This window comes from Pinus tabuliformis, chromosome 3_2, assembly GCF_031772625.1.
Source record: "Pinus tabuliformis cultivar Carrire ecotype Pingquan chromosome 3_2, CPIR1, whole genome shotgun sequence".
NCBI classification, from domain to species: domain Eukaryota; kingdom Viridiplantae; phylum Streptophyta; class Pinopsida; order Pinales; family Pinaceae; genus Pinus; species Pinus tabuliformis.
The window spans coordinates 880,919,609-880,943,657 of NC_142302.1; positions in this window are offsets into that span (position 1 = coordinate 880,919,609).

Sequence of the window (24,049 nt, forward strand, 5' to 3'; positions counted from 1 at the left end):
ATTATTTTAATATTGTTACAAGTTAGTTATGTTCTATAGGGGTAAACTTTGATGATGAAGTTAGAGCTCTGTTATTCTTGTGCTCATTGCCAGAATGTTGGAATGGTTTAGTAATGGCCATTAGTAACTTTGTGTCTGGATCTAGTACTTTAAAGTCTGATGATGCTGTCGGTGCTATCCTTAGTGAGGAAATGTGACGAAAAATCTCCAGTGAGACATCAGGAAATGATTTGAGTGCAAAATCTAGAGGAAGAAAAATGGAAAGAGGAAAGAGCTCAGGATATCACAGTAAATCAAGGAAAGGCAGATCCAAGTCCAGATCGGGGATAGTGTGCTGGAAATGCGGAAAGAAAGGACACCTAAAGAAAGACTGTAGATCTCGGAAGGGAAAAAAAGGAGATTCATAGAAAGAAAACAATCATGAAGCAAATGTGATAGTTGAGGTGTTACAAGATGCTTTGATTCTTTCTTTTGAAAATATTATTGATTCATGGGTGGTAGATTCAGGGGCCTCATTCCATGCCACACTTGATAAGAAATACTTTCATGACTATGTTCAAGGAGATTTTGGACAAGTTCGTTTCGGTGATGATAAACCCTGTAAACTTGTTGGAATGGGTAAGGTTCTTGTAAAACTGCAAAATGGAAACCAATGACTACTAAAGGAGGTAAGGCATGTTCCAGATCTAAAGAAAAATCTGATTTCAACAAGGCAGTTAGGCGGTGAAGGTTGTGTGACAACTTTCATAGATAAAGCTTGGAAGGTCACCAAAGGAGCCCTGGTAATAGCAAAAGGCGAAAAGGTTGGTACATTGTATTTATGCAATGGTATTTCTAACTCTGTTAATGCTTTAACTTCCAAAGGAGCAGATGCAGCATTATGGCATCATAGGCTCAGACACATGAGTGAAAAGGGGATGAAGATTCTTCACTCAAGGAATTTGTTGCCGGGTTTGAATAATGTTGATTTGGACTTCTATGAGAATTGCATTTATGGAAAACAGAAGAGAGTCAGATTTCTCAGAGTTGGGAAAGAAAAGAAGAATGGAAAAATAGAGCTTGTGCATACAGATGTATGGGGACCTGCTCATGTATCATCTCTCGGTGGCTCTCATTATTTGTTACTTTTATTTTTGATGCAACTAGAAAAACTTTGATTTATTGTATTAAGAATAAATCTGATGTATTTGATACTTTCAAGAAATGGAAAGCTTTGGTTGAGATTGAGACAGGAAATAAATTGAAGTGTCTTAGATCAGACAATGGAGGTGAATATTGCAACAAAGAGTTTGATAGGTACTATTTAGAGCATGAAATTCACGGAGAGAAGACAGTTCCAAGAACACCACAAGAAAATGGTGTGTCAGAAAGGATGAACAGAAAAATCATGGAGCATGCAAGGTGCATGAGATTGCATGCAGGATTGCCTTTACAGTTTTGGGAATATGTTGTAGATACTGTTGTTTATCTAATAAACAGAGGGCCTTCAAGTTCCTTGGATGGTGGTGTTCCGAAGGAAGCATGGATAGGTAAAAAGGTAAACTACTCTTTTTTAAAGCCTTTTGGTTTTGAGGCCTTTGTCCATATTGATAAAGAAAATAGAGCAAAGCTTGAGGCAAAGTCAAAGAAATGTACCTTTATTGGATATGGTGTTAATTATTTTCGTTCTCGCTTATATGATTATGAAAATCACAAAATCATTAGGAGCAGAGATGTAATATTCAATGAAAAGGTCTTGTATAAGAATCAGTTGCAAGAAAAGAAACAGGAAAAAGAAAACAAGGAATACGCAGTTCTTGATGAAATCACTGAAAAAGTAAAGGTGCCTGAAAATAATAATAATCAACAACCACAACAGCAGCAACCACCACAACAGAAACAGGCACCCCAAACACCTGAAAGTGGTGTTAGAAGATCCACCAGGATAAGTAGACCCCCTTGAACGATACTCTCCTTCATTCTATTATTTATTGTTAACTGATTCTAGTGAATCTGAATGTTATGAAGAAGCAATGCAGGTTGAAAATAGGAAGAAGTGGGAGGTAGCCATGAAAGAAGAGATGGACTTCTTAATACATAAGCAGACTTGGGACTTAGTCAGGTTGCCTGCAGGTAAAACTGCATTGAAGAATAAATGGGTTTACAGGCTGAACGAAGAAGATGGAGGAAAACAGAGGTACAAAGCTAGACTTGTGGTGAAGGGGTTTGCACAGAAAAAACGTGTTGATTTTGATGAAATATTTTCTCCTGTTGTTAAAATGACTTCAATTAGAACTATTTTAATTCTAGTGGCAGTTGAAGATTTGCATCTTGAGCAATTAGATGTAAATACAGCCTTTCTCCATGGGGATTTGGAGGAAGAGATATATATGCAGCAGCCACAAGGATATGAAGTGAAAGGGAAGGAGAAACTAGTGTGCAGGTTGAAGAATAGCTTGTATGGCTTAAAACAGGCTCCAAGGCAGTGGTATCTAAAATTTGACAAGTTTATGTCTGAACAAGGTTATACTAGATGTCACTCTGATCATTGTGTTTATCTGTAAAAGGAAAACGATGGAAGCTATATTATATTGTTATTATATGTAGATGACATGCTTGTTGTAGGATCTAACATGCAGGAAATAAATGTTCTCAAAAGAAAATTGGAAAATTCATTTGCAATGAAGGATTTGGGAGCTGCAAAATAAATCCTTGGTATGAGAATAACTAGAGACAGGAAAAATCGTAAATTAACATTGTCTCAGAATGAGTACATACAAAAGGTGTTGAAAAGATTTAACATGCACAATGCAAAACCAGTTAGTACACCTTTTGCTATCCATTTCAAACTTAGTAAGGAAATGTGCCCAAAGACCCAAGACGACATGGATTATACGTCTAAAGTTCCATATGCATCAGCAGTTGGAAGCTTAATGTATGCAATAGTCTGCACAAGGCCTGATATTGCACATGCAGTGGGAGTTGTAAGTAGGTACATGAAAAATCCAGGAAAGGAACATTGGATGGCAGTGAAATGGATTCTCAGATATTTGAAAGGTACCACAAATCAAGAATTATGCTTTGGTGGTTCAAACATTTCCCTACAGGGATATGTTGATGCAGATATGGCAGGTGACAGAGATAACAGGAGGAGCACTACAGGATATGTATTTACTGTTGGTGGAATAGCTGTCAGTTGGGTTTCAAAAATCCAAAGTGTTGTTGCACTTTCAACAACATAAGCAGAGGATGTTGCTGCTACAAAGGCTAGTAATGAAATGATTTGGTTACAAAGGTTTATGGGTGAATTGGGTAAGGAGCATGATATGGCCACATTATACAGTGATAGCCAAAGTGCCATTCATCTTGCAAAGAACTCAACATTTCATTCCAGGACTAAACACATGCAGCTCAAGTACCATTTCATACAATCAGTGTTGGAAGATGGAGAGTTGAAGCTGGAAAAGATACACACTAGACAAAATCCTGCAGATATGCTAACAAAAGTTGTAACCAGGGAGAAAATGAGAACATGCTTAGTTTCAATTGGTCTTCAAGGATGACGATGAAGATGAGAAATAGCCAGGTCCAAAGAGGAGTCATTGTCCAGCAAATGAAGCAGCGGTGGAGTTGCTACAATCATTCTCCAAGTGGGAGATTGGTGTGTGTGGAGCATGATTGTTCAGAGGTCTTTGTTTCAGTCGGATGTATACCCCAGGAAGTTTATACACCCCTCCACGCGGGGGTGTGCAAGGGGGGACTTGTCCCCCCTGCAGGGGTCTGGGGGGACCGATCCCACTCGGCTGGGGGGTTCGAGGGCCAGCGGTCCCCGGCGGGGGCTTGGGAGCAGCGCCCCCGAAGCTAAAAACAGATGTAAAAATTCCTTGTAAAAGTATAGTAATTTCTAGTCAATCTAGGTCGTTCATTAGGCGAATGATCTGACGGTAGAACTTATGTTTAGTTTAGGGCTTTTTGCCCTAGAAGGAAACCCCTCTCTTTGTATGAGGGCATTGTATTTGAGGCTGTGTAATAGATGTGTATTCTATGATCAAGAAACAGAGAGGTGAGACTGTGAGAGAAAACAGAGGATATTACAGCGGATCTGTTGTAGGTTGTGTCTCTTCATTTTGCTGGATAATAGAAAGGAAGGACTGGCTGTTCGGGGTGGACGTAGCTCAAACTGGGTTAACCATGTATATCTATGTCTCTCTTGTTTTATGCATTTTCTGTATTTATATTTCTGCAATATTTTATGTGTTCCATTACTTCGTAATATATAATTTTATAACATGGTGTTGGGACGAATAATGTTTTCTTCTAGTATTCCAATAATCTTTTCAATCTCATCCTTTTATACGAATTAATACCCATAGGTGAAAACAAAGGGATGTTATGATCATGCTCACTTTGATAAGGGGATAGATCCTTGGGTTTTTCAAACACTTGTTGGTGGTGACCAAACACCTTTTTCATATCTGCATGAATGTTGGTAGGGCTTGCATCAATGGCCTGGATTCCATTGAATTGAGCAACTACCCCATGGTGTCCTTTTTTAAAATCTTCTCCATTCTATGTGAGTTGATGATATTAGGAGCACCTGCCTGGAGCCCTCAAAGTGTATGAGTGTTTCCATTCTGCTTGAAACTCATATATAGCTCCTGCAAGTCCATGCTAATGGCCCCAAGTGTTCTAAGCCATTCGGCTCTGAGAATTATGTCACAGCCTCCCATCTCAATGGACAACATGTGGGTTTTAATGTGATAATCCCCCATTTAAAGCTTAATGTTATCACAATGTCCTTCACATTTCATGGTCCCCCCATCAGCTGTGAGGATTTGAAGATTGGATAATGCTAGCACAAAATAAGGAATAGCCTCAGTGACTTGCTTATGGACAAAATTATGTGTGTTTCCACTATCAGTCGACAACATTATTGTCCTATGCTTAATAAAGCCTCTAATTTTAAGTGCTTATGGAGAAGAAATGTCGGCTAATGACTGGAGTGAGATAATTGTAGAGCTGTAACAAGGGTCTTTTTCACCTCTAGTTATCTCACATTACAAGTCAATCCGGGAGCGTTTTTTTATTGTAAAGGGTATCTCAATTTGAGGCTATTTGTCAGAGTAATGCTTAGTAGTATAGGTCTAAGAAATACAAGAGTAAACGGATGCTAAGCTATGGCTAAATTACTTTTGCATAAAGAAATCACACGCGGCAACTTTATCAGTCAAGGGTACGGAAATAGTAACCCATCCCTCTAGAAACTGATGAAGAAAAGGAATTAGAGTATGGATCATGGATCTGGGAGCATAATAGCGTATGCTGTGTCTCACGACAGCCTTGATCCTCCTCCCACACCAAACCAATGAATGCAAGTAAAAAGGAACAGCAAGAAAGCATAATGGAACGGCAATTCAGAAATGGAACAGCAGTAAAAGGAACGGCAGTAAAGAAACTAAATCTCGCGAGTTCAACACTCTCAATTCTTGGCATCAACTTACATACAAAGAAAGAGCAATCTTTTGTACAAGTAGACAGCTTAATCAAATGGAACAGCAAACCACCATAAACAGGAAACGTCAATCATATGTACACATAATCTGAAATGATCACCAGTAGTCCACACACAACATTAATTCCATCTTCTTATGATCGTCACTCCAACCATATGTAGATAAAACATTCCACTTATAAATTCTGTAACAGAAGTGAACAACTTAGAACAATGTTATGTGATCAATTCTGGAAATATGATGTAAACTTGTTACAAAGATTTACAAAAGGAAAACTATTGATGAACGAGTATGGAACAGCATGTAAGTATATCAGATTATTAAGAACAATAAACAAACCACACAAAGCCAAACTGTAATGATACAATCATCCAGTGTCCGTTGGAGCCGGGCCCTTAGCTTCCAATGGCACACCGCCGTAACTTACTTCAGATGCAGGGAGAAAGTAACACCAAATATATTATATTAACGCATCAATGATAGTACAGCAAAACTAAGTCTCAAAGAGACTCGATAGTCTGAGTTTAACCAACTGTGAAGTCTGTAAACAGAAAGTAAAGATACAAGATAATCAAAAGTCCCTGAAGTCTTCGATGCTGCCCCTTTTTATACAAGTAATGGCGGAGTTAACTAAACAAAAAAATAATTGAAAGTAACGATCCCTCAGGATCAAAGATCCTGAGGGATCTGTTAAACTGTTAACTCCTCTCTTTTCTCTGCCTAGCCTTCCGAACTGACAGTCCTTCATCTCGTCCCGGATTGATCTGCCTTGATTTACTCGCCCTGGTCTGGATTTTATTTGGTTTTGGAGGGACAGCCGTTATCTCCTCATGGAACTCTTGTTTTGCACCGCGCCTTCCTACTTTTGTCTTTTCCTGCATAGAGAAGATAACTATTAGTGATTGGGTCATTCGTGCTCATTCTCATTACATTCTCCTTATTTTATAACAAAGAAAAGGTTACAACTATTGCTTGAAACACCACTAAGTTATTCGTTAAAACATACCTTTCCAATGCTCTACAATAATTGATTCATCTCATGTTGCTATAGTATTTGTTACTTCTTCAATGGCCATTTGAGGTTCTACATCCTCCTTAAAAACCTCCTCGAGTGGGATATTTTTAGTAGCATAAATCTAAAATAATTTTCATTCCTTGCATTGATGGCCTCGTGAATATTTTTCATCATAATAGTAACAGATTCCTTGTCTTCTCCTTTTGGTCATTTCCAATGGTGACACCTTTTGAACCTTAAGGGTTTGGGTGGGGATACTAGTAGTGATGGAACATGCCTTTGATGTGAGAGACAAACGACTAGATGTAGCATTAATATCAGCTTTTGCATATAAAGATTTGTGGCAAGTTTCCAACCAAGTAGTGGGTTGATGCATCGTAACATGTGCATAAATGGCTTCCTTAAGGGCACTGATGAAACATTCCATATGGAAGGCATCCCCTAGGCCCTCTATCAAGATGGCCAGTTGTTCAAATGTCATGTTAAAGTCTTGTAATATACCAGTTTGTTTGATCTTCATGATGCGACCGAGAAAGTGAGAGTCCCTATAAAAATGAGAACAAATGGCTTTAGAGAACATATTCCAAGTTGGATTTCCTACATAACATTTTTTTTCCATTGCCGCCATTTCCATTATTATTAGTTTAAGTAAAGAGCTCCCACATGTACTTTCGTTTCATAATCCTAGATATTATTGAGTTGAAAATATTTTTCTATTTGTGCCACCCACACTACCAGGTTAGAACCATCAAATTTGTGCATGTCAATCTTGGGTGTCTTATTTCTATAATATTGGTGACCCCTCTCGAAATAATGATACCCCTCATATTGATGGTGTCTAGATTACCTTTCCAAGTGGGCATCGATATGGTTCCCCACCCCCATGGGATCCTTAGCCTTGATGAACCTTTGTAATTGCATCTTAGACTTTCATAGTGATGTTTTCTTCTAGGTCTACCACGTTTTTCTTGAGGTTTTCCATAGCTTAAGCCCTCGTAGTTACCATAAAATTTCCTGGGTCAAAAATTTGGTTTACTTAAAATTAATATGGCTAGTGTTGTAACATTTATTTTTTTTCTTGTAGTATTCATTTTTCATACAAGAACTTGAAAATATTTCAAAAATAGATAAAAGCAAAAGGAAGGAATAATAATGGTATATCGGGTATGTTTTCTTTGTAAAGGAACAAGTAAAAATAAAATAATCGGCTCCAGTATAGCTAGGGATTAAGCCAATGGTTATAAGAATGTATATGTATCCATATATATATATATAGAGAGAGAGAGAGATATATATACACATACATATATATAGATATATATATATATATATATAGATATATATATAGATATATATATATGTGTGTGTGTGTCGCAAAACATATTGTGTATCGGAATCACAAAGGAAACAAGTTATAAAGTGTCAAAGATCCGGACCCAAAATATATATATTATATTTAAAAGCCCGACGAGTCCGTAAAGCACCGAATGCATATGTATTGGTTCATTCACTGATTTCTGATTGCGATTTGCAATGACGGACCCAAAAAATATATATATTGCATTTTATAATTCTGGCGGGTCCACAAGGTGTACAAAAAGGGGATTTTAAGCTAAAAGGCAGAATTTCGAGCGGATGCAAAGTAGTAAGTGGTTTTTAGTGGAGCTCACCCGATTCCACTTATTGTTCGACACATAGCAGCTGGGTGGAGAGAGAAAACCGCTCATTTTGGGTGGGTATTCTCCATGCTTGTGTCCCACCCGAAATCTTTGTACACCGTCAGATCCACTAAGCGTAGATCTATGGTGGGGATCTATGGGGCAAGTTGTGTTATTCGAAGAAGACATCAGCCGTTGATCTAGTGGCGGAAGATCAACGACGGGGATTTAAATATCGCATCGCAAACATTATATCGGCGGAAAAGGAATGTTTTATGGAATATTTCTATTATAAAAGGTATATAATAGAAATAGCGCAAATATGAAGGATTTACGCATATGCGGTTTAAGGGTGCGTAAAGTTAAGTTTTGTGGTATATCATTTGAAAGGGTCGATTGCGATTTGCGGCGGAAGTCAACGAAGCACTAAACGGGTGGATTTGACATATTTATAAAGCAAGATTAACTCTTTTTTAGTTCCGTATTAAGCAAAGGTTCATGTTAATTTCATTGTGTAAAGTGGAAAATCAGGGGTAGAGCCGAATCTGAAGAGGAAGACAATCGGGTATGTTTTCTTTGTATTTTGGCCAATCAATTAAACATCATTAGGGAATTTACAGAGGAATTCGGCAGCGGATTAACAGAGCTAGCTAGTAGTTATCATCGTCTTCTGAATTCAGTTATGTTCCTGTTATTTCATGTTCTTTGAGGTGTCTTTTACCCTCTGTAAAATTATGTAATAGTTTTTACTTCATATAGTTAGAGAAGCAGTTAAATAATTTGGGCAGTTTCAGAAATCAACAACTGTTCCACAATGTATAAAAAGATGAAAATTTACAAAGAAAGGGTTGGAATTTTGGAGAACCCGGAGACTAGGCCACTGTATTCCTGATATAATTGTTGATTAATGAAAGAATCAGAAGTTTCCATGAATTGTTGGGTATAATTTTGTAACTCTCTCTGTTATGTGTCATCTTATGTTTTCTTCTTTCAAGTATAGTAATGAAACTACAAGTCTTTATTTTCTTATGTAGATAAAGTTAAAATTCCTTAAAAGAGAACTCCTATACTAGAAGTTTTCACCTTCCTTTCTAAGTTATAGATAATAGTTTCTGTGAAAGACCAGCATATTATCTTTAACCTCTCCAAGAGTCACAAATTGTAGTTTCTGTGTTAAACAACATATTGTTTATGATTCAGTTCTCAATTTCATAATTCTTCTAAGTTACAGATAGTAGTTTCTGTGAAAGATCAGCATATTATCTTTAACTTCTCCTTCAAGCATTCTTCATTCATCATTTATATCTAGCAACAAATGGCATTCTGAGATGTTTTAGTCATACATGTATTAAGGGTTAAAGACCAAGTTCTCTAGGTCCTTCATTTGAGGACACAACAAACAATAAAGTGATAAAGAAGTGACAGTAAATAATATTTATTAATGTCTTAAGCACAATTTCTCTACAACCAAGAAATTGGTTTCTTAAGGTACAACATTAATTGGCGTCATTGCCGGGGTGAGAAGACAAGAACATTTTTCCCTGGGTTTTCAATATTTTCCTCTGGTTGTTTAGTTAGGAGGAAATATTTGGCTATTTTGAATCAAAGCAATAACTTTGGCTTCAAGAAGACCCCATACAAGATCAGACACTTCACAACAGAAGGTTCAAGCTCTTTTAGATCCTGAAAGGCTGGTTTCTAGGAGGGTTAGGAAGTCTAAGATCCCAATTACACCAATTCCTACATTGTCTGCATCAAGTAGCAACTTATCTGAACATTCATCTGATAAAGAGTCATCTTTTTCATCATCTTCATTTCAGGAACCTAGCTGTCAAGACCAATCTTTTGAGTCTATTACTTTTCATTTACCTGCTATAATTATTCAACCTGAACCAATAACCACATTACCACCTTTGCACATTCCATTTACCTCTCAATCAGGTTCCACATCTATTGGTAATCAAAGTTCAATAAACATGGAAATACCTACATTCTTGATGAATAGGTATGCACCTCTTCAATTGCCACAACCATTAAATCAAATGCCACAGGATTACCTCAAAACTCTTCCTCGTTTTACAAGGGAAGATGAACAAACTACAAAGAATCATGTGTCAGTATTTTGCAATTTTGCAGCAAACAAATATGTTGAACATGTATATGTTGTTCTAAGACTTTTTGTTCAGTCCTTGGATGGAGAAGCAAGAAAATGGTTTAAAGGACCTCCCAATAATACTATTCCTTCTTGGGAAGAGATGGAACGTTTGTTTATTCAGAGATGGGGAGAAAAAAGAGACCATGGGTATTCATTAACAGATTTTAATGCCATAAAGAAGAAGTCTGATGAAATTGTGGCAGAATTTGTCAGAAGATTTAACAACTTGTACAATAGTCTCCCAGCAAATATTAAGCCTCCTCCTACTGGTGCAAAAATAACTTTTGCAGGGGCTTTTGAATAAAATTTTGGATCTACATTAAGGGAAAGAAGAGCTCCAACCCTTGATCAGATCCAAACAGATGCATTAGAGAAAGAAGCAAATCTAGTGGCTACAAGAAAAGCACCAGAAACACAGCCTATCCAAAACAAGGGAAAGGCAAAGATGGAATCCTCTCAAAGTCAAGCATTAGAGGATATGTGTGATGTAACTAAAATTTTGTTAGATAAGGTAAATAAATTAAAGTTATAAAATAAGAACTCTCAAAGACAAACACAGTATAACAAGAACTTTAATCCCCAATACAGAAGATAGCCTTTGCAAATCTTGCAAAAGGAAAGAAAAGATCAAAATCAAATTCAAGCACCATTATATATAGAAGCATACCCTGGTGAAGAACAACCTGAAGATCAAATTTCTACATTATATGTAGTAGATGAAGATGAACTTGGCATTGAAGGAGAAGAGTATGTGTATGATGAAGCAGATGCCATTCATGATGAAAATGAAATTGATGAATATTGGAAACAATTCTCTGATTTTTTGTAGGCTGAACTACATAAGAAATATGACCTGAGATCTAGGAAAATATTAAGGAATCAAGAAAATTAAAGTGAGCAACAAGTTTCAAATTCCTCACCAAAGGTGACTCCACAAGAATCTCAACCTGCAAAACAAGTAAATAAAGGAAAGCAACAACAAAATGCAAATGGTAAGACACATATACTTCAAGGTGAGTCTTCTCAAGATCAAACTGGAAAAATCCCTTTGGAGAAACTTGTTTTAATTCCTCAAGTAATTCCAGTCATGAAGAAAGGTGAAGATGAGAATGAAAGGACTGCTAAACAGGATCACTTGTTTAGTCTTACTAAGGAGTTAGAAAAGGTAAGAATACAAGTTCCCCTTATAGAATTGGCAAAAACACCTACTTATCAAAAGGAGATTGCTGAGTTTATTAATTTAAAAGAAAATGAGAATATAAATGACACTGTGAATCTGCAGGAAGATAAACCAGTAGTGGTTTTTGGTCCACATGTAGAGGAAGTAGATTCTTCAATACCTCCTTTTTATATTTCCTTATTGGTTCATGATTTCCTCCTACATAATTGTATGTTTGATTCGGGAGCTTCACATAATCTTATGCCTTTATCAGTGATGAAGCAACTAAATCTAGAAGTGACCAAACCTTATAGGGATTTGTATTCTTTTGATTCAAACAAAGTCAAGTTTCTGAGGGTTATTAAGGATCTAGCAGTGTCACTAGCTCAAATTCCAGCTAGAAACTTGGTCATGGATGTTGTAGTAGCAGATATCTCTGCTGGATTTGGAATGCTTCTATCTAGGTCTTGGAGGGCTAAATTGGGAGGTGTTTTGAAGCTAGATTTTACATATGCTGTTATATCGATTTTTGGTGGGCAAGAGAGGAGATTGTACAAAGAAACTAGGTTTGTAAAAACAATTACAAAAAATGGAGCAAGAAATTCACCTGTATATAGTCAGGAGAAGGATGACTTTGCTTGTTTCACACTGCATGATAATGAAGCGCTGGCTGAAGATAATCAAAAGTAGCTTGCTTCAGCCAATGTAATTATAGAGCTGCAAATTGAAGAAGTATGGAAATTTATCTTTGATGGAGCTTATTCCAAGGAAGGAACAGGTGTTGGTTTTCTTCTAATTTCACCTGGAGGTAATATGTTCCCTTTTTCTTTTAAATTAGAGTTCGAGGCAACAAATAATGTGGCGGAATATGAGTCCTTGATTATTACTCTACAAACAGCTAAACATATGGGAGTTAAGTCAATTTCGACTTTTGGAGATTCGGATCTGATCATTAAGCAAATAAAAGATCACTGCCAAACAAAACATCCTAGGCTTAGGGCATACAGAAATGAGGTATGGGATTTGATTGAGAAATTTTTTGAAGCTTTTAACATTCAATCCATTCCAAGAGATGAGAATAGATTAGAAGATTCATTGGTTGTGGCTGCTAGTACTTTCAAGCCTCCTATTAATCCAAGACTAAGATATGAGGTAGAAATGAGACACAGACCTTCTATTCCTTATAATGTTAAGAACTAGCAAGTTTTTTTAGGATGACCAGCAGATTAAGGAGTTTTTTTACTATGGTTGAAAATTTCCAGGGCACAGAAATTGATCAAGATGAAGAAGAGACAACAGAAATTGCAGAAGTCAGTGGTTTAAAGGATTCAACATCAAATCAGAAGATCTTTCAATTGAAAGATAATATTCTGCCAAAGGGACTTGTTCCTCTTGAAAGGCTTTTTAATTCCAATGATGTGGCTATGGACTCAGGGGAAATTTCACAGGATGAACATATTCAGGATCACAACATTGGAACTTAGGAGAATCCCAGGTTAGTCAAATTATATGGTGGAGTTTCACCTAATTTTCAAGAAAGATATATTAAACTTTTCAAGAATTATGTTGATGTCTTTGCATGGTCCTATGAAGATCTCAAAATCTATGATGTTAATATTATTCAGCATAAGATTCCTTTGAAGGAGGGAATTAAACCATACAAACAGAAGCTTAGACAGATAAATCCTCTGCTTCTACCATCAATTGAAAAGGAGGACAAGAAGTTGCTTCATGCCAAAATAATAGTCCCACTCAGGTATTCTGATTGGGTGGTTAATTTAGTACCTGTGAGAAATAAAAATGGAGAAATAAGATTATGTGTGGACTTAAGAAATCTCAACAGGCCTTCTTTGAAAGATAACTATCCATTGCCTAAGATGGATCATATGTTGCAAAAGGCAACAGGATCTTTTAGAATGTCAATGCTAGATGGATCTTTTGGTTATAGCCAAGTGGTTGTGGATAAGCAGGATTAGAACAAAACAACATTCACGACTCCCTGGGGAACATTTATGTATGCCAGAATGCCTTTTAGGTTGATGAATGCAGGTGCTACATTTCAAAGGGATATGGACATTGATTTTGTTGGAGATAAGTTTGTAGTAATATATTTGGATGATATTACTGTTTTCTCAAAGTCTGATGAAGAACATTTGGACCATTTGAAAAGGAATTTTGATAAATGTAGAAGATTTGGACTTTCCTTAAATCCCAAGAAATCCATTTTTTTCTGGAGGAAGGAAAACTATTGGGACACATTGTTTCCAGAGATGGAGTGAAGATAGATCCAACCAGAGTACAAGCTGTGAAAAAAATACCATTGCCTAGGAGTAAAAAGGATATTCAAAAGTTTCTGGGAAAGATAAACTTCCTAAGAAGATTTGTATCCAACTATGTAGAAATTGTAAAAAAAATTACTAATATGCTAAAGAAGGAGAATGAAGTGAATTGGACCAAAGAAGCTAGAGAATCATTTTCCAAGATTAAAGAGGCATTGCAGGCAACTCCACTCTTAATCAGCCCTGATTATCAAAATCCTTTCCAAGTTTTTTCATTCGCATCATCAAGTTCAATAGTTGTTGTCTTACTGCAGAAGAATGATGAAGAGAAAGAGCAACCAGTTGCATTCTTCAGTGATATTCTTAGGGATTTTGAGCTGAAATATAATATTCTTGAGAAACAGGTGTACGCTTTGGTAAAATCCCTAAAAGCTTTTAGAACTTATGTGCTGCAGTCACAAATCATTGCTTATGTGCCAAATGCTACAGCGAAAGATGTATTACTACAAGGAGATGTAGAAGGCAGAAGAGGAAAGTGGATAGCCAAGATCCAAGAATATGATTTGGACATAAAACCCACAAAGTTGGTGAAAGGACAAGGATTGGCAAAAATGTTGACAGAATCAAACTTTCAGGCATTGGGAATTAACTTGTTGGCACCTGTGGATGAAAAAGTAGCTGAAGAAAATGAAGGAGAGCAAGATCCAAGTATGAAGATTAGGTATAAATTTTTGTGTTCAGAATGGTATAAGCATATAATTCATTATTTGTGCTTTCTTTCTTGTCCCCAATCCTTAGATAGAACAAAGTATGTTGGAAATAATACTGAGAGGGGGGTGAATCAGTATTATCAAGTCAATTATTTTCTTTTTCACACCCAGATCATATACGCTACTTCAGTTAGAGAAAACCGCGTATATACGCAACTACAAATAAGGAAACAAGGGTATACCATGCAGACTTATAATTTAATTTATCTTACAGATGTTGAACATTAATCTGTGTGTCAAAATCAAATAAACAGTAACCAGAAACAGTGAAACAGGGCAGAAGACAATCACACACAAGAACACAAGATATAAGGTGGAAACCTAATGTGGGTGAAAACCACCTGCTGCAATTCATCTCTATCTTCTTTTAATTAGAAACTTCTTTTTACAATGTTTCTGTACTAGTGCAGTCCTTTACCAGTACGCAGGCTGCTACCTGCAGAGAGCTAAAACCCTCTCTCGTTCTCCAGCTTCTCCTGGAAGGGAGATACAACCCCCTTAGCTCTTGTACTAGCCGGGATACTAGTACATAGGCTACTACCTCCAGAAGGCTAAAACCTTCTCTTTGCTTCCAGGGACCTCGTTTCATAAATTTTCAGACTGGATCCATGAACAATAATCAATCATCAAGAAAAAAAAAAATTCATCAATCAATCTCCTTTTCACCAATTAACATTGAATCAAATAGACACTTCTCTAACAGTTGTACCCTGAACACAGTAACAGTAGCCACGCACCAAATTTTGAACCCAGAACACTGCAGCAATAAACAGAAGCAGCTACGCTACTTCAATAACCAGAAACCTGTGTGCATACGCTTCTGTGTTTGGACCAACCTGCGTATATGTTGTTTTTACTCACATAACCAACGTGTATATGGGCCTTCGCTTCACTGAACCTGCATACAGATCTATAAAGGATAATTCACTCTTTCAAACTTCAGACATTAGTTAACCCAAATTACCAGATTTATAGATCAAGCATGCGCCACATATAACAGATCAAAAGCATACAAAGATACTATTATTCAAGCCTTAAGATTTTGACCCATCAATAGGACTTATCCTTCTCCTTGCACTCAGGTTCTTCCTTCATTAAGGTCTAGATCTACACCATAACCCAATCACCAGTATTCTAGATCTAGCACTTTATCAGATATTCAATAATTCAGATGATCCTTTGCCAAATGATCTCCTTCCTCTTTTATAGTCTTAGCCCTTTCACAATACAATGGTCCAAAACCATAACAAATCAATACCATGGACCCAATACTTGGGATCAACACTTTTGACGAGATACCATGGCCCACAACCATAGGTTCAAATACCAAGGACTAAATACCATGGACCAAAAATAAGTTCTCCCACATGTACGCGCTTTTCCTTGCATGAAAGTGTGTGTATACGTATACGCGACTTTTGAACAACTAACCCACGTGTATACGCGTCTTCGTCATGGTGAACCTGCGTATATATATTTTTCCTTCATTCTGAGAGCCTGAACTGAGATCTGTCACCAGAGAGAGTTGCCATCAAGGACAACACCTGTGCCATAGCGCCAAACCTGTGCCATAATGCCAACAATCTCCCCCTTTGGACTTGATGGCAACCCCAAGATCCTCAAAGTCATTCTCCCCCTTTGTCATCAAGGGCAAATGGTTATGGTCCCCCTGAGTACATGCTGAAATCTCTACTTTGCTGTGCTAACCATGCTCCCCCTAACTGTAGGCAAGATCTGCAAAAAGATGTTCTTCAAGAAGAACCATGACTTATACATCATAAAAGACCTTCCTATCACCAAAAGACTCTATACATACATCCATCACCCAACCAAGTGGGGATCATCCACCAAACCAAGTGGGGATACATCAGAAATTTACATATGACAACCAAGTTCATTACATCAATCATCCCAGGCATAGTGGGGAAACCAAAATAGGTCGTTACATGACCTGGATAATAATAAAGGATATACATGACATAGAGATGAAATATCTAGAGCAAGACTATGCAAGACACCAGTAACTAATATCAGCAGCATCTGTCAATCACTATTCAGATCAGCAACCATGATCTCCTTCTGTTCTTCATTTGTTCCACCTGAAATCAACAACAGCTGTGTACTTGAACCAAAAGCTCCTAAGATAATGCCAACAATGCATTATTAGAAGTCTATCTGCTCCCCCTGAACCTGTGCCAGATGGTCTCTGTCAGACCCATATCAGACTGTCTTCAACCAGAGTCTGACCCTACTGATTTCCTTCAAACTACCATATACGCGACTGTCTCTGCATAAACCGGCGTATGTACGCGGATCCTCCTCAGGAAACTCGCGTACACCCACTTTTCTTTGAAACAGACAAGTTTCAACAGCAAGATGAGGCATCAACTACTCCCAACTTCTGTCTGAGGTATTCAAAGGTTTCCCTGGGCAGTGGTTTGGTGAGAATATCAGCAACTTGTTCCTTAGAGGGAACATACTCCAATTTGACCTTTTGTTCCAACACTTGTTCCCGGAGAAAATGATACTTGATCGGTATGTGCTTAGTCTTTTAATGCATGACAGGATTCTTTGAGATACTGGTAGCACTTGTATTATCACATAAGATGGAGATAGGTGGAGTACAAGTGATTTGAAAATCCTGCAAAGTTTGCATCATCCAAAGGAGTTGTGTGCAACAAGATGCGGCAGCCACATATTCTGCTTCAGCTGTAGATAAAGCAATCGAACTATGTTTCTTGCTGAACCAAGATACTAATCTGGAACCCATAAAGAATGCACCACCACTTGTGCTTTTTCTGTCATCCACGCTTCCAGCCCAATCTGCATCTGTATAAGCATGAAGAGTGAGATCTGTATCTCTCGGATACCACAGGCCATAGTTTTGAGTTCCTTGAAGATACTTGAAAATTCTCTTTACTGCCTGAAGATGAGTTTCCTTAGGATTTTCCTGAAATCTTCCAACCATTCCCACTGCATGCATGATGTCTGGTTGGGTACCTATTAAATAGAGCAGACTTCCAATCATGGATCTATAAGTTGGTTGATGCGCTGCTGCTGATTCATCATTTGCACTGAGGCTGCATCCTATAATCATAGGGGTACATATTGGTTTCGAATCTTCCATGCCATACTTCTTCAAGATCTGCTTGAGGTACTTGGTTTGAGTTAAAAAGATACTGCCTTCATTTTTTTGGATTTGTAATCCAAGAAAATATGTCAGTTCTCCAAGCAAGGACATTTCAAATTCTTTCTACATCACCAAGGCAAAGTTTTGACTCATAGCTTCTTCATTGCTGCCAAAGATGATATCATCAACATACACAACAAGTATTAGCAATTTGTTATTTTCAATTTTTATATAAAGATTGCTATTTGCTTATCCTTTTGAGAAACCTTGTTAATGAAGATATTTGTCCAGACGATAATACCAAGCCCTTGGAGCTTGTTTAAGACCATAGAGAGCCTTCTTAAGTCTGCATACAAGTTTTGGATCATTTCCAAGGATGAACCCATCTGGTTGCTCAATATACACTTCTTCTTCTAAGTCTCCATTCAGAAAAGTTGATTTCACGTCCATTTGAAATACTTTGAACTTCTGAAAGCTTGAGAGAGCAAGGAACATTTGGATGGCCTCAAGTCTAGCAACGGGAGCAAAAGTTTCTTCAAAGTCTATTCCTTCTTGTTGAGCATACCCTTTACAAACAAGTCTGGCCTTGTTTCTAATAACTTCCCCATTTTCATTCAACTTGTTTTTGAATATCCATTTTTTCCCTATGACATTCTTATCCTTTGGTCTAGGAACTAACTCCCAAGTGTTATTCTTTTCAATCTGCTCAAGTTCTTCATCCATTGCCTTGACCCAGCATTCATCTTTGCATGCCTCTTTTACATTTTGTGGTTCAGTGGAGGAGAGAAATGCCAAATAGCTTGAAGCTTCTGCAATTGTTCTTCTTGTTTGTATACCTGCCTCTTTCTGCCCCAGAATTTGAGATTCTGGATGATTCTTTTGAACGTATCTGGATGGAGTCTTATCTTCTATCCTTATCTGTTCTTCTGGTGTCCCTTGAGCTTCTTCTTCATCATGATTCTGATTTGATGTTGAAGGATAGTCCTCATCATCTTCAAAATTTTCAGAACTTACTTGCCTAGGAATTTTTCCTTCTTCGTCAACCACTACATCAATGTTGTCAACAATTCTTCCAAGTCTTTTACTGTAACACTTGTATGCTTTGTTGTGGGGAGAGTAACCAAGGAGAATGCCTTCATGTGCTCTAAGTTCAAACTTGCCAAGATTTTCATCAGTATTTTTGATATAGCATTTTCTTCCAAAAAATTTGAAGTATTTTACTGAGGGAGTCTCACCATACCAAAGCTCATGAGGAGTTTGAGTGTTGTTTACCTGGGCGTTTGTCTTGTTGAGAATAACAACTACAGAAAATGCAGCTTCACCCGAGAAAGTTGCGGGAGTTCCAGACTCATCCATCATAGCACGAGCCATTTGTTGAACCGTTCTGTTCATCCTTTCCACTACTCCATTTTGCTGAGGAGTCCTTGTAGTAGAGAATTCCCTTCTTATTCCATGTTCTTCACAAAAATCGAAAAATTCATTTGAGGTAAACTCCCCACCTCTATCAGACTTGAGGAATTTGATTTTGTGATCTGATTCATTTTCAACCAAGGCTTTGAAAGATTTGAATTTTTCGAAGGCTTCGTCTTTGTGCTTCATAAGTCCTATCCAACACATCCTAGAAAAATCGTCAATAAATAATATAAAGCATTCTTCTCCCTGAGGTGACCTTTTCCTAGATGGACCACATACATTAGTATGGACAAGTTCAAGTGGCTTGCTAGCTGATCCTTCCTTCTCAGGGAAGTTAGTTCTGGTTTGCTTACCAAACTGACATGCTTTGCATATTGTATTATCTGGAATTCTGATGTCTGGAAGACCACGAACTGCCTGGTATTTGCATGTTTTCCTTATTTGAGAGAAGCTTAGATGCCCCAATCTCCGTTGCCATAGCCAGTGTTCATCATTCTTGCTTAGATAGAATTGATGGTGTCCTTCTTTGAATATGTATAAATTATTTGGAGTTCTTATGCCTTTCATCACTGTTTTTCCTGTATCAAGATCACGAACACTACATCCATTTGATCGAAATATTACCTCAGTTCCTTGATCACACATCTGACTGACACTCAATAGATTATGTTTTAAGCCATCAACATACATAACATTTCCAGCTTTGACCTTTTCTTTCAACTGAACAGAACCTTTACCTTTTATCAGTGCAGGGGTGTCATTTCCAAATGAGACCTTCTTCTCCTTCTCTAAGGCACTATATGACTGAAGTTTTTCTTTATCACCTGTCATATGTTTCGAACATCCACTGTCGATGTACCATTTATTTTCCTGCCCTTCCGCATATAAGGCTATACCACATCTTTCTAGTTGTGGTTCTTTCATTCTCCATATTTTGGCACTTGAGGATTGCTCCTTCTGAGTTGTCTGTCGAAACCTGCTCCTGCATTCAAAATCTTCATCACCGAAATTGTTACAAATAGAACATTCTATTTCATTTTCAAGAGCAGAAAAGTTATTGTAGGTTCTTTTCATGATCCCAGTCATACTCCTCTGTTTTTGAGCTTCTCTAGTCATGATAGTTTTGTAGGCAACACACTGAGCTGCTTTGTGACCAAAGTTATGACAAGAGAAACATTGGCCATTGAAGAAATTCCTGTGATTATCAACTCTACCAGCCAAATGATTGTAGTTTCTATTGACATCCATTCTTGAGGCAAATTGAGAAGGTTTTACCTGTGGCTGGTTGTAACTTCTATTCATCCTTAAAGTATATTGCCCCTGATTTACCTGATAGTCTTTGTTCATTCTTGAGGTAAATTGTCCCTGATTTACCGGGTGAGCAGCATTGTGCCTTTGTTGTTGATTATCACTCGTTTCACTTCTCCTTGCTGCATCAAGATAACTTTTGGAAGTGGATGGCTTCAGCACTTGAGATGATTCTTCATTATATCCTAGACCTATCTTGATTAGTGGAGAACGCTGCACTTTGATAATCTCATCTAGAGTTTCAGATCCTTTAGTAAATCTAAGATTAAGAGCTTTTGTTTTCTCAATCTCTGTTCTGAGTCCCACAATTTCAAATTCTAACTTTTCATGATGCTTTTCCTTTTCAGCAAGTTGAAATTGCAGAGTATCTATGATCATATTCTTTTCTTCTAAGCAAATTTTGAGTTTAGAAATCTCTTCATAAAGACCTTCTTCATCTATAGCATCCAAGAAATCATCATCTTCAAAAGCCATTAAAAGTCTATAATTGTTACCTTGTTCATCTTCATCACTATTTGAAAGTCCATCACTGTCTTCATGAGTGTAATAGCTTTTCTTATTTACATTTTGTTTCTTGTTCCATCTAACAGGTTCCTTACCTTTGTCAAGCTTATCTTTATGAGGACACTTGGCAGCATAGTGACCGACTCTTCCACAAGAAAAGCATTTGAAAGGTAACTTACCTCTGAATCTTCCAGCACCCCGTTGAAGGTTCTTAACAAAATTTGATTCTTCCTCTTCTTTTGACATATGTCTTGACTCATAGTAATCTCCTTTGCCTGAAGCCTTGAATGTATCTTCTCTCCTGTCTGATGGTCCTCCTTTCCTCATTTCATAAACAGTTAGAATTCTGTGCAGCTGTGACATGGTAAGGTTTTGTAGATTCTGTTTTTCTTCTATTGCAGAAACTTTTGATTCAAACTTAGAGGACAAAGATCTTAGAACCTTTTCAACCACAACAGCCTCTTTTATTTCTTCACCCAAGTTTTTCATACAATTAACAATCTCATCTATACGTAGGAAATAGTTAGCCACACTTTCATCATTGTACATTCTGATATTTTCATACCGAATTCTGAGGGTTTGAAGTTTTGCTCGTTTTACCTATTCATCTCCTCCATAGCTCATAATGATCTTATCCCATATTTCTTTTGCGGATTTGTACTGCATAACCTTGACGAATTCTGATTGAGATAGACATCCTAATATAGTATTGACAGCCTTTGCATTTGTTTCATATTGCTTCTTACCAGCCGGATCTGTAGGAGTTGTTGAAGGAAAAGTGTACCTTTTACCTATGATATCCCAAACTTCTATACCAAGAGATTGAAGATAGGCTGTGACTCTTACCTTCCAATAGACGAAGTTGGTCCCATCAAAAATTGGTGGCCTAATTGATGCTTCTCTCTCATAGGTTCTCATGATGATAGATCTTCCTTCAAGTGATCAAGCTTCTTCTGAAGGACCTGCTTTGATACCAATTGTTGGAAATAATACTGAGAGGGGGGGTGAATCAGTATTATCAAGTCAATTATTTTCTTTTTCACACCCAGATCATATACGCTACTTCAGTTAGAGAAAACCACGTATATACGCAACTACAGATAAGGAAACAAGCGTATACCATGCAGACTTATAATTTAATTTATCTTACAGATGTTGATCATTAATCTGTGTGTCAGAATCAAATAAATAGTAACCAGAAACAATGAAACAGGGCAGAAGACAATCACACACAAGAACACAAGATATAAGGTGGAAACCCAATGTGGGTGAAAACCACCTGCTGCAATTCGTCTCTATCTTCTTTTAATTAGAAACTTCTTTTTACAATGTTTCTATACTGGTGCAGTCCTTTACCAGTATGCAGGCTGCTACCTGCAGAGAGCTACAACCCTCTCTCATTCTCCAGCTTCTCCTGGAAGGGAGCTACAACCCCCTTAGCTCTTGTACTAGCCGGGATACTAGTACGCAGGCTACTACCTGCAGAAGGCTACAACCTTCTCTTTGCTTCCAGGGACCTCGTTTCATAAATTTTCAGATTGGATCCATGAACATCAATCATTCATCAAGAATTTTTTTTTTCATCCATCAATCTCCTTTTCACCAATTAACACTGAATCAAATAGACACTTCTCTAACAGTTATACCCTGAACACAGTAACAGTAACCACGCACCAAATTCTGAACCCAGAACACTGCAGCAATAAACAGAAGCAGTTACGCTACTTCAATAACTAGAAACCTGCATGCATATGCTTCTGTGTTTGGACCAACCTGCGTATATGCTGTTTTTACTCACAGAACCAGCGTGTATATGCACCTTCGCTTCACTAAACCTGCGTACAGATCTATAAAGGATAATTCACTCTTTCAAACTTTAGACATTAGTTAACCCAGATTACCAGATTTATAGATCAAGCATGCGCCACATATAACAGATCAAAATCATACAAAGATATTATTATTCAAGCCTTAAGATTTTGACCCATCAATAGGACTTATCCTTCTCCTTGTGCTCAGGTTCTTCCTTCATTCAGGTCCAGATCTGCACCATAACCCAATTACCAGTATTCCAGATCTAACTCTTTATCATATATTCAATAATTCAGATGATCCTTTGCCAAATGATCTCCTTCCTCTTTTATAGTCTTAGCCCTTTCACAATACCATGGTTCAAAACCATAACAAATCAATACCATGGACCCAACACTTGGGATCAACACTTCTGACAAGATACCATGGCCCACACCCATAGGTTCAAATACCAAGAACTAAATACCACGGACCAAAAATAAGTTCTCCCACATGTATGCACTTTTCCTTGCATGAAAGTGTGTGTATACGTATACACGACTTTTGAACAACTAACCCGCGTGTATACACATCTTCGTCATGGTGAACCTGCGTATATATATTTTTCCTTCATTCTGAGAGCCTAAACTGAGATCTGTCACCAAAGAGAGTTTCCATCAAGGACAACACATGTGCCATAGCGCCAAACCTATGCCATAATGCCAACAAAGTATAGGGCACTAAAGATCAAGGCACAACCATATGTGTGGAAGGAGATTGTATTGGAAGGATCCTGCTGGAATTTTATTGCTATGTTTAAGAGAGGACGAATTTACAAAAACAATCAAAGATTATCATGAGGGGTTTTGTGGAGGACATTATAGTTGGAAAGTAACTGCACATAATATCCTTCAGGCAGTATTTTATTGGCCTACTTTATTTGGTGATACATATAAGTTTTTTAGAAGTGTCAGCGTTTCGCTGAGAAAAATAGATTAGCTCCTTTACCCTTGATTCCAATTTTCGTATAGGAGCCATTTAGACAATGGGGATTGGACTTTGTTGGAGAAATCAATCCACCTTCAAGTAAACAACACAGGTGGGTTCTCACAGCAAATGATTACTTCATCAAATGGGTAGAGGCAATTCCTACTAAGAGAGCAAATGATTAGATAGTAATGAAGTTCTTGGAGGAAAATATTTTCAGCATATTTGGATGCCCCATTAAAAATATAACAGACAATGCTCAAGTCTTCAATTCAAGTAAGTTCATTTCTTTTTTTCACAAGTATAATGTTATTTTGTCCCATTCAACAACTTACCATCCTCAGGGAAATGGACTAGCTGAATCTACTAACAAAACTTTGATGAAGAT